The 15,684-nt window shown below is 39.3% G+C and overlaps 1 protein-coding gene across 2 annotated transcripts in view; it reads right to left on the reverse strand.

Annotated features, from left to right (window-relative positions):
- The window catches only part of CPQ (carboxypeptidase Q), a 247,584-nt gene extending 232,793 nt beyond the window's left edge, over positions 1 to 14,791 (reverse strand). The window contains exon 1 of one of the 2 annotated variants that reach the window (XM_072410864.1): positions 14,685 to 14,791. The gene's annotated coding sequence lies outside the window, so the exon portion shown is untranslated. Of the gene's footprint in view, positions 1 to 3,267; positions 3,383 to 14,684 lie in introns of those variants that run through there. The other variant, XM_072410865.1, reaches the window with a different exon arrangement.
- Positions 14,792 to 15,684: the final 893 nt, after the last annotated feature.

The following is a 15,684-nucleotide window of genomic DNA, read 5'->3' on the forward strand; positions in this document are numbered from 1 at the left end:
ATGGTAAGTGTTTTTTTTCATTAAAAAAGTATATAAGACCTACCCTGAAAAGAAGACCTAGTGTGTTTTTGGAAGCCCATAAAAATATAAGACAGTGTCTTATTTTCGGGGAAACACGGTAGCTGTAGAACCTGTTAGGTTTATGAAAGAGTTTGCATATAGACTACCGAGTCAGTGCAGCATAGACCATAATGTAGAGAATGTGTGCGTTGTAAAAATCAACCACAACTGTCAGAGGAAGCAAAACAGAACAATGCCTTGGTAGCAAAACTTTCAAAAAAAAGTGGGGGACGGGGCGGAATGATGAAGGCCTGCTCTATGCACTGAAACAAAGAGATGCCAAATGTAAAGATGCCAAAAACAGCCAGTTCCAAATTCAGAAACCCAATATTGCTTGGTTCCAATAAAAGGGGGATGTACCCACTAATTTAAATGTTTGAAATGTTAAAGCTCAACTCCAGGTTGGGCAGTTCTCCACACTAGAGCACTATTATAAGGGAACACTTAAAATAACTTGAAGGTCCTCAGGAAACCCCTTCTATATTAACTATACCCACACCTCACAATATATTAGGTTGGTGGTCAGTAGGAAGAATACCTCCTACATTGCTGGCTATTGGCTGGCTATGTCACCCTTACAGCCAAAAATGTGTCAGTTTAATTTAAACTGAGAGGTACAAACTGATCATTGCTCAGGGATCTCCTACCAACTTCTGGGGAAACCCTAAGGTTCTATAAGGCAAGCATTTATTTGCACAATATTCCCCATCCAGGGAGTATGTCCAAGATGCCCTGGAGATAAAGTGTTGTTTTATTTTAACCTGGACATTATCCTACCTGCAAAAGGAGTAGCAACCAGAACTGGAAGAGGGCAAGCAGTGAAGCACTAATGCCCTGGGGGGGTGAATACAGCTTTGTGACCTATTGTATAAGGAGAATAACGAAACAATATATATATATATATATATATATATAGTTAATAAAGTCAGCCAATGCTAATGTAACTCTTTAAGTGCACTGAACCATTCTTAGGTCTAGTTGGAAACAAACGTTCGAATATTAAATGTAATTCCTTCCATTACTGTTTTGCTCCCAAAAGAACTGTTTGTTTTATTGTTTCCCACAGAAATTGGGTTACTGTTTTTACGTGGGAATTTAGCAGCTGTCAACCTTTGAGTCTGTGCTAGTAAGATATGAACCCGGAGTGAAGACTAAAATTACAAAATGAGATGTCAATGAAACAAAAGCAAGTACAGCAGCACAAGTTTACTGGCAAGCGGCACTGCTGAAGAAAGGCAGATAAAAGCCGTCATGCACTGAATTCCCTAAAAGCACACGGGGTGCTCAAACAGAGAACCAAGAAAGGGGGGGTGTCTGGGAAGTAATGAAGTTTGGCAACAAAGATATTACGAGATTTCCGCTGTTCTGTCTACAATATAAATCTATTTTACCGTCACATCTCTGACTTTTTGGAATCTACAAAAAAAAAGAAACTCTATGACATTGGTGGGCACATTTATAGAGTTTTCATTCAATATACACATCCAACAACTTATGTTGTTTTGTATGTATTTTGTTTGTATTTTTTTCTATATTTTATTTAATTAATATTTTTATATTTAATGAAATGTCTTGTTGGTCTTGAAAATAATATTATGGACGCTACTTATAAAACAGGGAATCAGATATTCGCTCAAACATTCCCTTGTGGAAATCTTCCAGCTTCCCCCTTTTCAATGACAGTAATTAATTCCTACCAGGGAATGTTTGAGGGAATGTCAGATTCACTGCTTTATAAATAGACCCCTGTATTTTTACATAGCATGAGTAAGAGCTTACCTGGATAAAAACTGCAAACTAGATATAGAAAGAAATAAGAAAAAAATGTTACTGAACAAGGGAATTAGAGAATAAATTACACACAATGTATATTTGCAAAGCGCTGACATAATAATCCAGGTTGGGAGTGGCAGTGAGGCCAGAAAACCATTCTACCTGCTAGAGGTGTAAACAGTAGAAAAATGACACTATTCGTTATTCCTTAATGCCAACTAGTGATGGTAAAGCTTTAATGTTTTTTGCTTATTTTTTTTTTTTATTTCAATGAATCTGACAGTTCTATATTGTTATTTGGTGTGGGGGGGGCAAATATTTTGTATTAATATTACAAAAGGCTGGGTACACACGCTCAATAATTGTCATTGGAAAGGATCTTTCGCAATCCTTTCTAAAAACAAAAAAAACGAACAAGTGCTGTACATACAGCCCCGTTCTGCTCTATGGGGAGGTGGAAACGATGAAGCAGCACTAGGCTGCACTCTCTCCCCTTCACTTGTATTACGATCGTTTGGCGTTCGTGGATCCGCCAAGACGGATCCATGAATGACATTAGGCGAGCACTGTACATCAGATTATCATCCGATACCGGCCCTGAGGCGATTACTGAAAGAGAATCATCTGACATGTGTACATTTGTTATTATTTATAATTAGGTCTAAAGGAAGAAAGATGTGCCCTCCATTACTGTTCCAGTGACAACTGTTTTACCAGATAAGAAATGACGGGAAAAAGTTCAGATAAAAACAAAAAAAAGGGAAAGACTGGAATCCACTGCATGCTTTTATTGTCTATAGATTTTCCTGCATTTCCTGTCTGGTAAACTTTTACAAAATCTTATTAAGGAGCCCTGTATACCAATTCATATTTTAACCAGTTGAAAGTTTGATCAGCATCGGACAATCAAACCATTTACCTTCTAGGTTCACTCCAAATGTTGTCAGTCTATTCCCCACTGTTAAACAGTACTAAACCCTAATAAACCCTAACAAAACATATTGGCTTTTATGATGTAAGGGAATAAATAAAATTAAAAAAGGATTTCATAAAAACGACCTGCACACTCAGTAGCAGATGAAACCTTGTTTGAGTTCTGGTGCTCCTGCACTTTAATTATTAATATTATTATTATTATTATTATTAATAATAATAATAATATGCAGTGTTTATTGAGCGCCATCATAGTACAAAGCGCGGTCAGACATTGAATTGAATAAAGTGGCTATACATACACCAATGGACATATTTATATGCCGATTAGATTATTAGTAACAGTTTGTAGATTTAGATAAACTGTAACTGTTTCACCATCAATAGTTTATACTCCTATAACACAACAGGAAAGATCAAAATTAGATAGGAACATAAAAACTGAACAGCATTTTCTATTTTATAAATATAAGTCTGCATTTGTAAATCTGTTTCACTCACCAAGGAGCAAGCTTCAACACTGTCTTCTTACAATAAATCCTGCATCCAAAGTCCAGACCAGGTAGCTGGAACGGTCATAGTATTTAAGTTTTTGCTGAGACACTTCTCACTGCTCACTTAATTCCTGATGAAGCATAAAACCTAAAATCTAAATCAGTGTAACTTAGAAAAACATACTGGGTCATTTAAATTCCCCTGGGTTTAGCTCTCTCTGGCATGGTTTATAAAATATCAAGTGACAGCAACTCGTTATAGTCTACACAGACTGTATATTGATTTATACGGTATAGGAATGTGAAAATGAATCTTAATGAGAGACCTTTTCACACAATCATCAATAAAAATGAATTGAAGTCAATGAAAGCTATACCAGAAATGTGTAGCTTAATGAGTAATTGAATGTTTGCAGCTAGTAAAAGACTCCCCTGCTGCAGTAACTGTTAATGGTATCCATCGTTGCTGATCCATCATGGACAATATAGCTGCAGAAAACATTCCATAGCCAGCTACAGAAGTAACTCTGATATTATTTACAGTCAGAAAATAAAATCATAGAGCTTAATAGATGCTATAAATCTCTGCCCTAAGTTTACTAATGTGACTGGGCCCTAAACAAACTGTTGGTGAGTTTTAATCAATGCTATAGAATGCTTTCATGAGAAGCTAATTTTTAAAATAAAAAATTCTACCATCAAAAAAAAAAAGCCACATATATACTTACCATTGGAGCGGCGTAAATGTAATAAATCTACTTACCGGTACAGCTGTCCATACCACTCATCTTTCCTGTCCTGAAGAGCTTAGCTTGTTGAAGGTGCTGGTGGATTAGATACCTTTCATTCTGTGTACACAAATCCCAAAGATCAGAGGTGCCCAACAGGTGGATCGCGATCTACCAGTAGATTGCAAAGGCAACGCGAGCAGATCGCGGAGCACTGCCTTTCAAAAAGAACTCTATCCAAGTTTTTAATGTTGGTAGATCATTTTGATTTGGTCATTTTAAAAGTAGCTCCCAAGCCAAAAAAGTGTGGGCACCCCTGTCATGAATACTACACAGTGAAATGGCATACAGTTGGCTCAGAGGTTAGCACTCTGGCCTTTGCAGCGCTTGTTTGCAGGTTCTCCGTGTGTCAGCGTGTGTTTCCATCGGGTACTCCCACATTCCAAAAAATATGAAGTTAGGTTAATCAGCTTTCCCTCCAAAAATATTAAATTAAATATATATTAGTATTGAAAATAAAAAAATGTCCTTAGACTACAGTAATGGCATATGACTTTTACATTAGATTGTGAGTTCCTTTGAGTTAGTGATATGACAATGGTCTTTGTAAAGCACTGCGTAATATGTAGGCGCTATATAAATACAGGCTAATATTATTAAAAACTGCTCAATTTTGGAAAGTGTTCCCTGTATTGTAAATGATTAGGCTTTGTTCAGATGGATGTTTGGAAAGAAGGAATAAAATGTCCAAAAAATGTTTTATACAGAATTTTTATTATATCGAGAGGCTTGCATATTCTTTTTACCAAATGGGTTCCTGTGCAGAATCTAGAGTTTCCTTCAATGTTATCATTTAAACTGTTAACATGATTTCATTAATACAGTTTGCTATGGACCTTCTCGCTATTCACATGACTTACATTTTTTTCCTGCATATTACATCGGTGTCATTTTCTATAATATCACCTGCGGCAGTTGCTGCTCATTGACATCCAGCTATTTGAGTGATTCTTGCACCAACATTTTATACATTGCAGAATTTCTACATTCATTTCTTTTTACTGTATTTTGCACCTTTAATGCATTCGGGCTACAATATGTGAGGTGATATTGATCCTTGGCTCATAATAAAACTACCATTTTGATGGGATTTTTCCACTGTTATTTATTTTATAAATTAACCCAATATACACAAATCATTTTAATGTGCGTTGACTTCCTAAAATTGGCATGTTTGAATAATTTTTACTTATTTAGGGGGTTTTACTGTGTAAAGTTTATTTGATGTTTCATAATTTGTATTTTTAAAAATGATGTTGTGAGATTCTGTGTTATTCTTTCCAGATTGCAAACACATATTACCAGTGAATTCTGTCTGTTATATCCTTGTAATTCCCTCTGCAAAGGAACTCAGAATGGGAGAGGTCAGCAATTTGAAAATAATTTGAAAGGTTTATTTGCCAACATTATAATGTTTAACTCACGTCTGGGACTTTGCTATCCTACCCAGCAGCATAGTGATTTTGGATCACAATACTAAAAGATATTTCCAGCCTGCGTATATAGCTCTCATCTTGTGAATTCAGAGGTGTATGGATGGCAGTGGTGCTGCTTCAAGTGCAGCATAAGTGAAAGCCTAGCACTCCATGCAAAATCCTTTACCGCATCAACGTCATGTTTTGTTGGCACAAAGATCTCTTTATCAAAGCCTTCCCTCATAATATGGATCACAAGACTAGAACAAATTACAAATTAGACAGATAATTCGTGTACTGCAAGTGTGTATTTAGCTTTTTGACTGGAGCTCAAAAGGCTCTTAAAGGTCACCGATACTAATAAACTATGGAGGCTGCAATCATTAATCTACTTTTCTTTTAGGTTACTAACACAGATTTAAAAAATTGTATGATCAACAGGATAGCCAAGCAACTATAATATTAAGATCAGCAATGGCAGACACCAATTTATTTTCCAGTACAGATGTCTTTTAGAGAGCATGTAAAACCAAAACTTTACGTTCTTTTGGTTTTTGGTTGGTTCTTTTGGTGCAATGTTCTCCCCAGCCCCTTTTAGCCGGGTGCACCACTATACACAATAGATTAGTGTTTCTCAACCTTTCGACATGGGGAGACTGCTTTACATAACTTTCAGCTCTTCAGGGAACCCCTACTATAAATGCGATATCCAAAGATAACAGTATATCGGTGTGGTGGTCAGTAGGAAGAATGTCTCCTACATTGCTGGTGTAAGGCCCTGGTCTTCACCAGACTCCAGTCCCCGAAGCTAAGGCCGCAGTCTTCACCTTTAGTAACCCCCCCGCTCAGCCTCAGGAGACTGGTTGCATGTCCCAGCACATGGTTGCCCCCAGGACTTAATGCACAAAGGATGGTGTCAGGGAATGGGCTGGCAGCAGACCAGGAGCCCACAGGTAAGCAGTAAAAGATCTACCAGGCAATTCAGAGTACAAAACCAGTCATACAGAGGTGATCAGTCCAACAAATGAGGTAAAGAGGGAGAAGACACAAGCAGAGTCGGAGTCACAGGAAGAGGTCGGTCCAGAGTACAAACAATGAGTCAGGAACAGGCAATGGTCAGCAAAAGAAAATCACACAAGAATCCATTCAGCACAGATTAGCCCAGCTAAATACTACAACAGGTACTGGGGACAGGGAGCAGAGAGGCCATAAAGTCCCAGAAGTCAATGGCACCATGGGATTGCTCAGGAACCATTCTGCTGATCAGCTGCAGCACATCTCCAAATCCCCCTCAGCTGTGTAGTCTCAGTGCAGGGGATGCCAAGAGGAAAAACACAGATAAAGGGTGACAAGGATGCTGCAATCTGCAGAGGACTAAATCCTAGAACTCCTTTGCTGCTGCAAACACTGCGCTGGAGGGAAAAGGCCACGCACGCTCCACTGTGGTGGGACATCGCCTGGGAATGTCGGCCCGAAGAGCATCTAACAGTTGGCAAGTGGGAAAAATGCCATCCATACAGATAGCAAAAAACATCATTGTATCTTTTAAACTGACCTGGGAGTCACAGATTGATCATTGCTCAAGCAACCCTTAGCAACCTCTGGAAGAAACCCTGGCTGAAAAACACTGCACCATGTGATTGTTCCCTGAGATAAATTATTATTAGAGGTGAGAATCTAGAGTACTTACAGCTGTCCCCGGTGTCATTAATTGATCCATCCTGGTGGATAAATGAACAACTGAGCGGGGACAACCACTGTGCTCTTCAATGGAAGAGAAAACAACGGAGTGGCCCTCAGTTGTCCTGCCCCCTTCTCTCTATGGAGATGAATTTGCACTGTGTGTACAGCCCTTCATTCATTCTATTGTTGATCAAATATATATAGCAAATATTGTTTACAGCGGCAATAATCTAATGTGTACATAACCCAACTGTGTTACTGGCAAGGTTAGATCATGTTTTTCATCATTTCATCAAAAGATGAAAATGAAGGCTGAAAAACAAAATTAATGCAACCAGCACACCTAAGAACTGGTAAATTGCAATATTAATAATTTATGATTCCGGTTTAGATAAGCTTCAAGCAAAATTACTTGAGGTAAAAAATGTTCATTTCATTGCAGTTATAATTTAAAAAATCATATCAACCAAATAAAAAATTATTAAAAAAGTACACTTATCACGTACACATCAGATTGTTCAAGGTGTATTTGGTATACGTGCTGAATAAAGAGATAAAGAAGCCGTGAGTGCTCCTGGATATATCTTTCATTTCCGAGCGATTATGTTATTAGGTAGTTTGGTAATAACTTAGTAACTGCTGTAAGATTACCGGTGTCAGCACTCTCACAGCAAAGGTTGGGTGGAACACTAGCATAGGCACTTTGATATTGGTGTGCCGCTTTAACATATATCTGCAACTATATGCAAATGAGACCTTTCTCTCTAGCAAAATGTTACAAGCAAGTTTTAATTAGGACCCCATTGCTGGCTAGCAAGTAACATCAAATTCACCGCCGTCTTTCCCTGCCTGGATATTAACCCTAATTATCTTCGCTAACTCTTGAATTTTCCACATGCATGAAATGCTAAGCTTTTATATTGCTACGGAGATCTTCAAGCTCGAGTAAAAAAAAAAAAAATGAATGAAGTGAATAGGATCTTAAACCTAATTACATAATTGACAATAGACAAAGAAGAACTCCAAGGACTACATTTCGGCTCATCTGCCAAATTGTTCTCTAAATTTTGTCTGAAACTAGTTTTACTGAAGAGTCTCTATTATGATTATTGCTCTCAAAATGAATTTGTGCCACCTGATTGTAATAAGAACTCATTAGCTGCAAACTGGAACTTCTGTTGCATGAACGTATCGGCGTTCGGTCTCCCATTAGGGAGTATTCTTTTAAATGGTACGAAAGGAAATTAGACCAATGTGATATCTCTTAAAAAAGCATGTGATTTTATTATGACGCAAAGGTCTGTGTTTGGTAACCTCTTTAATAAATTGATTAAATGTAAGGAGTCTCTACATTTCAACAATTCTTAAAAGGAACCTGAACATTTAACTGTTTAGGTTAGCTCAACAAATATTTAAAGCACCCACATTTATTATACAAAAGAACACTATATCCTACTACAAAACCTAGGTGTGATGTGTTGAGCTTTGATAACTGCAGTCTGCAAATTAAAGCAGAACTTTTGTTTCACATTTCAAAATTGTAAGCAGACAGGATTGTTATGGTGGAAGGGACAGGTGATGTCCCTCCTGCAATATAACATACTGACCTTCTTTTACAAGTAAACTGAGCTACACATGCACAGCTCAGTGCAGGATAGCAAGACATGTCAGGTTCCCAACAATCCCCTCTGGGCTGCCAGGACTCAATGAACCCCAATATGGATGGGAAGGAATTATGTTTTATGGCAGTGGTACTAAACCTTTCGAGGCTCACAGACCACTAAATGCACAGACTCCGGGGAGCAGTGTGTCACTCAAAGGGGAAGAAAGGTCCCCCCAGAGTGACATCATGATGCCAGAACCCACCCACACCATGGGAGAGTGGGCAGGTTGTGTCCAGACACGTGGTCCACGGCTCTGGGCGGAACCACGGCCTACATGTCAGACGGGCGCGTCCGACTAGTGGGCCACGGAACCCAAATGAAGAGCAGATAAGGATGCCAGTGTCCATGACAGACCAAGGACAGGTGATTGTAAAAAGAATATTGTAAATAGGCAACGTATTTATATTGCAGAAGGACCGTCACCTTTCTGCAATAAAGGACCTGCCTGGTCACAATTTTTTTTTGTTCCACTTACAAACTAAACTGGATAATAATAAACAAAAAGTGTAGATTACATTAAAGTCAGCGATCCTTTCTGCCCAGTCCTCCTCGAATCGGACAAAGGCAATGACTTTGCCAACCAGTGTACCTTGCTCACTAATTCATCCTAATAATAGAATACTCTGTGTTATGGGAGCAATGTAAATGCTGCACATAACTGCTGGGCAGTATGAAACCTAGCTCACTCTTGGCATTTCAAGAAGGAGCAACTCCTGCATATGGAGTGCTGTCCAGAGTACAGCTTAGCTTACTATTAGCACATTGAGAATAGAACTGTGTTATGGTAGCAATGTATCTCCTGCAAACATGAGTAGCGTGCTGTACAGCCTGGTTCACTTCCAGCATGCCCAGAATTGTGTTGTGGTAAGTTAAAATGTACTTAGGGCCATGAATGCACCCCCCAATCTTCACATAACAGATCACAGGCTTGACTATTGACACTGCACTGTGGGAAACAAAAAAACAGACAGAACAAATTAAGCATTAGTTTTCTATCACTGGCAGTAGAATGGAGTAGAAGGGGAGCTCCGGGTTGATAAATATTAATTCCTTTTGGTCCGCATTCTTAATAGAAATAAACTAGTGGTCTACATTAAATCCCAACATTGTACAAAACAAATTCTAACATATAACAAGCAAGAAAATTGGTGAATACAATCGATGTATAGAAGCAGAGTGATGGATTTGGCCAAAAAACATTTCCTGCTCTCCTAATCTCCATTATAGGCCAAATTTGCTAGTATTTATTAAAACTCAAGACTGGTTAATATAGATAATTTATATTAAGGGAGAACCTGGGAGATACAGCAAACCTGAAACAGACTTGGTGCAGGCTAAAAACATTTGCAATTTAATAGCAAATTATTTTTAGGACATTTATTCCCAGTACATTATCAGATGCAAATGTAGTGATTGTGTGTGAAAACTAGCAACCCACAAAGAGATTTCAGAGAATGATTAATCCTGGTTGGATCGTGTGGGGTTACTGGACTATACATTGCACTTATTGAATACACTGGCATGTGTTTGGTGCTTAGATCAGCTTATCCCTCTGGTAAGAGCGCACAAGGTGAGCATTTGTTAAATCTGTGCTAAGGATCCAGCACACTATGACATCACTAAGAAAAGATCATCAATATGGAATAGAGGGGCAGAGAATTCTGCAGAAACCCAGCAACGAGACGGAAAAACCAAGAGAACAACAGCTTAGAAAATGGCTACTAGATTTCATTTTTTTTAAATATAGACAATTTTAACACTAACACAAGTTAAAACTATTTTCATCAAATTAGTTTATAGAATTCTTTTATACAAAGTAGAAAAAAAATCACAAATAATAAATGGCCAGGAGGAATCTTTTGCATTGCTTAAACAGTATTTTATATAAAAAATTTTAAAATCATCAATCCCCTTAAGGCTATAGTCAGACTGGCCATTATTTTTATTATTACACAGTATTTATATAGCAAAACATATTACGCAGCTCTTTACAAAGTGCATAGTGATGTCACTAGGAGTACCTGGGGGAAACCCCTGCAAACACGAGGGGAACACAGAACCTGCAAACTCCATGCTGAGATTCAAACCTGGGATAAAGCGCTGCAAAGGCCAAAGTGCCAACCTCTATGCCACTGTGCTGCTTGTCAGGTTCTGGTGCAGTTACCACCATACCAGTGAGCTGCTGCCTCAGGGAAGACACAACAAGTAGCTTCAGCTCGCGGCTGAAGAAGCAGCAGTGTACTGTACAGTTTTGCTCACTATAAAATCTGCAGACGTTGCTTCTTTAAGAACCAGTGCTGTGGTGAGTGACTGAGTGGCTGGCAAAGTGCTAGCTGCTGAGAGTTGCACGGAATTTCTTGATTTCTGCATGTCTGAACCTATTTACTTAATTAGAAATATAGAGCCTTTTACCGATATGCAAATGTTGACTTGTTATCAAAAGTCAGTACCAAACCTTCATTTCCATCTCTAAATGCTCATCCTACCACTGATGTATGCAGAAACCATTGACATCCCAACACAACAAAAGAATAACTAAGTCTTGGTGCACAGAATGGAATCGGTAGGCACAGATCATTCACCAGTAAGTTGTTAATAAGCTGAAAGCGTTTTTGAAGCAGATCTATCACCAAAATGTTTACTGTACAAAAAAAGAGTGGACAACACTTTTATGTAAAGTAAAAGTAATTGTTTTTTTTTGTTTTTTTTAAAAACAGTGCCGATGTCAATGCGCATGCATGAGATCTGTTTTTTTTCCCCCCAATGTAGAAAAAAAAGTTCTTTCTATGCATGCACAAAAGATCAGGCATGCACAAAAGGAGCAGCCAGGAGCCCCCTGGGATACCCACATCACGCATCCCAGGAGGCTTCTGGTAGGGATCAGGTGACATAGCTACAGGAAGAAAGAAGATAGAAGAAGATGGCGGTACCCAGTGCTTCCTCCGCACCAAATTTGGATTACAGGACGATGCAGGACCCAAACAAGGACAGCCCCAGAGGAACCAGGGATTCTAGTAAAGGGAGTACAAGGGGTCATGGCTTTTCTGCAATAAAACATCTGCCTTGTGGCAATTTTACCATAATTAAGTTTACCTTGGTTTTAAAGCCAACTAAGGGCTTTGATCCCCTCCTAACAATTACCTTCCCCAAATCCTACTTTCTTATGCCAGTAATTTATACTTTTTTTTAATGTCCTCCCCACCACAGTTCAGTATTTGCAAAGATCTAGGCAGCAAGATCATTTACAATACCCCACCACTTTGCTCCCTGCACTTGTGTAGTACTTCCACATTGACTTTTTTGGGGCCCCATCTGTTCTTCTCTATCTTGTCAGGTAACAGCCTGTAGAAGTCAGTGGGCTGTACTGTCCAGGCCATGATGTGGTATTGGGTCTATATAGTACTGTATTGTAATTAGGGATCAGCTAAGTCTTTATTACAGAAAGGGACAGGGGATGCCCCTTCTGCAATAAAACATATTTACCTGTCTGTTCTTCTGTTAAAAAGCAAAGCTATACATGCAAAGCTTAGCATATGCTGCCAGGGATGTGTTGGGTGCCCCCATAGAATTTCTGGGTGCATACATAGCAATTACGTCATAACGGCACTCTACATGGCCAAACATCAGCATATGTGGAAAAGAGGAAATGGTAGCACCCGTAATGGACGGGTGAGCGTTTTTAAAAATTTTGATTAGAAAGATGAGGGTATTTAGATGCAGAAGGGTCATTACCTGTCCTTTCAGCAATAAAGAAGCTGCTTGGTCACCGGGGTGGGATGGAGTAGATCAGTGTGTGTGTGATTAAGAATTGCTAAATAAAAGTATTCTTATCCCTTAGAGCAGCGGCCCCCAACCTGTGGTCTGGAGCTCTGGCTGGTGCTCCCCCCAACAGAATTAGGAGAAGTCTCTTCCCCTTTGAGTGACACACGGCTCCCCAAGCATGCGCAGTCTATAAATTTAATGGTCCGTGACATCCAAAAGGTTGGGGAACACTGCCCTGGAGTGTATGAAGGCATTTTTTTGGTTTTGGATAGAGAAAGGGAGAGTTAAAGCTGCCAGATATCTTAACTTTTGCCATCTGTATTACACCAGGGAGACTTTCCTTTATTTCCTGTATTGTAGATTCAACAGTAAGTCAGATAATATCTTTCCAATTTGATGGAAATCCACTCTAATACATTTGTTTAAGGAACAAGTGTCCCCATATATCTCCCTTATTACTGTTCTGGTGGAATTTCATAATTTTGGATTCCCCTTACTTTTATTCTCACTAAGATAGGAGATTTGGACAATTAGAGAGAACAACTCCCTGAGTACACAGACAATAAACAATACCAACCTGGGGTTCTAACTTTTTACCACTTTTACCAGAAAATATTTATACAGGTAGTCCCCAGGTTACATACGAGATAGGGACTGTAGGTTTGTTCTTAAGTTGAATTTGTATGTAAGTCAGAACAAATACATTATTTTAATAAATACAATTAGGACAAGTGTTTGTCTTAACATATTATTAGGCAGCGTGGTGTCAGTTACTGTATAAAAATCCCCACTGTGAGTTAATCACAAAGCAAAAAAAAACTTTATGGAGCCTAGACATTCATTAACTTCTGAAGCAGGCTGTGCTTTGCTATGCAAAAAGAAACAACTGCAGAGTTTGTCTTGGTCATTAAAGAGTTACAAGAGGCTGCAGAACAGCAAAAGATTTCTTCTGCAAGTCATGCAAACCACTCCCTCCCCTCCGCTCCCTCCCCTCAAGCCTCTGTCCTGCACACAAGCAAGCAGGGAAGCCCTGTTCGTATCTAGGAGTCGTCCAAATGTCGGATGTTCTTATAGCCTACCTAAACTCAGAAATTTAGAAATAAAAACCTACGTCAGGCATCCTGGGAGGCTCTTGGGTGCTCCTTCTGTGCTGCGGAGCCTTTTTGTGGGTAAAAAAAAATTTGCTGATACATTCGCAGTGAGAATACATTCACGGAAGAAGAGGTGAAGATGGCGGCGCCCGGCGCACGACGACGCGGTACCTGATGGAAGAGACCAACGGATGGATCAGACTGCCCTGCGGGATTGAAGATAAGTGGATTTTTTGTTCTTTTAGGCACTTTTGGGTTTAGTTCCTCTTTAACTCGGGCACTACCTGTATATGTGAACAGGTCGTATCTTAAGAATTGTCTTCTGCTTACCTATCTATTTGTGATCTTTTATACAGAGGACATTAAAGTGGAACTAAAGCAGCACTACTTGTCTGTGTTCCATCGATGGGCGCGGCCATCTTCCTCTATTTCTTCCTGGGGATAATCTTCAGCCATCCTGATTGGTCACTTCGGGATGATGTAACACGTGGGAGTCCATTCATCTCCAACATAAGCAAGAGAACTCATGATTGCTTGGTATCATGGCAACCAAAGCTGACACTACGCATGCTCATCTCAGCTTGGTGGCCAGAAACCCGGAGCGATCAGACACCTGAGATCCATTATTGCAGAAGTGACATCGCCTGTCCCAATCATGACCTGCGTGATCAAGTAGTTCCACTTTAAGCCACGCATGCGCAGCTCAATGTACAATTTCGGTACATGCCACAGCCAATCAGAACAGCCGATGCTCCGAGACCTGGTGCTATCAAGAAGGTCACAGAAATAACATTGCTGGAGATAGGTAAGCAAAGTTCAACTTTAACTTTTACCACATAGCAGAAATGACATTAAAGGCTGTTCATTCCTAAAAGTAGTTCATTCATAATTGAAGTTTTCGTATTTTTAGCATAAAGCAGCATTCATAGTAACAGAATACAATGAGACACCCCTTCCCATCCCCCACATGTACAATATAACACAAAAACGTTTATAAATCACTTACAAGACTGCAACTTACCAGAACTACAAGAAGCACCCAAACATCTCAGAGCGTACATCAGAGCGCGCGGTGTCATTCACTCATATCTGTCTCCGGAGCCAGAGCAGCACAGTTCTATGCAAAGCAACCAGCTTTTGGTCTACAACAAAATGTCTGACGCTGCCATCTTAGCAGAACCAGAAAAGACACTTTTTACTTCCTGGTTTGTCTGTGATAGTCACTTCAATTATTTCCTCATACAAATGAGACCAGTGTGGGAGGGGTGTTCATACAGAAAAATAAATCAATGCATCTCTAAATTAAAGGAAGATACAATAAAAACCTCAATAAGCTGTTCAAAATATAACATTTGTAAAGAAGGATATTTTCTATATTGAAAATTGTGCGTTTTTAATAATAATAATAAACAGCATGAGAGTGTTCTTGTGACAGGAAGATGTACAAAATTATATTTAAAAATTTCTATTATAAAATATTTGCTCCAGAGGTTGCTAGGGGTTTCTTGAGCCATTTTTGCCTCTTCTGGTCAGTTTAAAGCTGAACTTTCATTAAAATAAAAAAAAAAATAAAAAAAATTATGCTTAAAGCGTACCTAAACTCACAATTTTCACTTTACATAAAAGGGTAGACAACCCTTTTATGTAAGGTATTAATTCTATTTATTTTTTAAAAGTGCAACACCTATTTAAATTAAAAAAAAAAAAGTGCAGCACCGCCCCCTAATTCTCAATTATCTAGGTGATCGAGAATGAATGGGAGTGCAAAGCCTCCCGGGATACCTACGTCTCGCATCCCAGAAGGCTCTTGGGTGCTCCTTCTGCGCATGTCGAAAGGGGAAAAAAATTGCAGATCTCACGCATGCACAGTGAGATCGGAGAGTTTTTTCCCATCTATGTCACCCGATCTTGCGCCTGGGTCAGGTGACTTTCGAAGCAGAAGAGGAGAAGATGGCTGCGCCGACCCGAAGACGGATGCCAGAACGATGCGGAACGCGATGGAAGACATCACCGGACTGATC

Source organism: Pyxicephalus adspersus, chromosome 5 (assembly GCF_032062135.1).
Source record: "Pyxicephalus adspersus chromosome 5, UCB_Pads_2.0, whole genome shotgun sequence".
Lineage (NCBI taxonomy): Eukaryota > Metazoa > Chordata > Amphibia > Anura > Pyxicephalidae > Pyxicephalus > Pyxicephalus adspersus.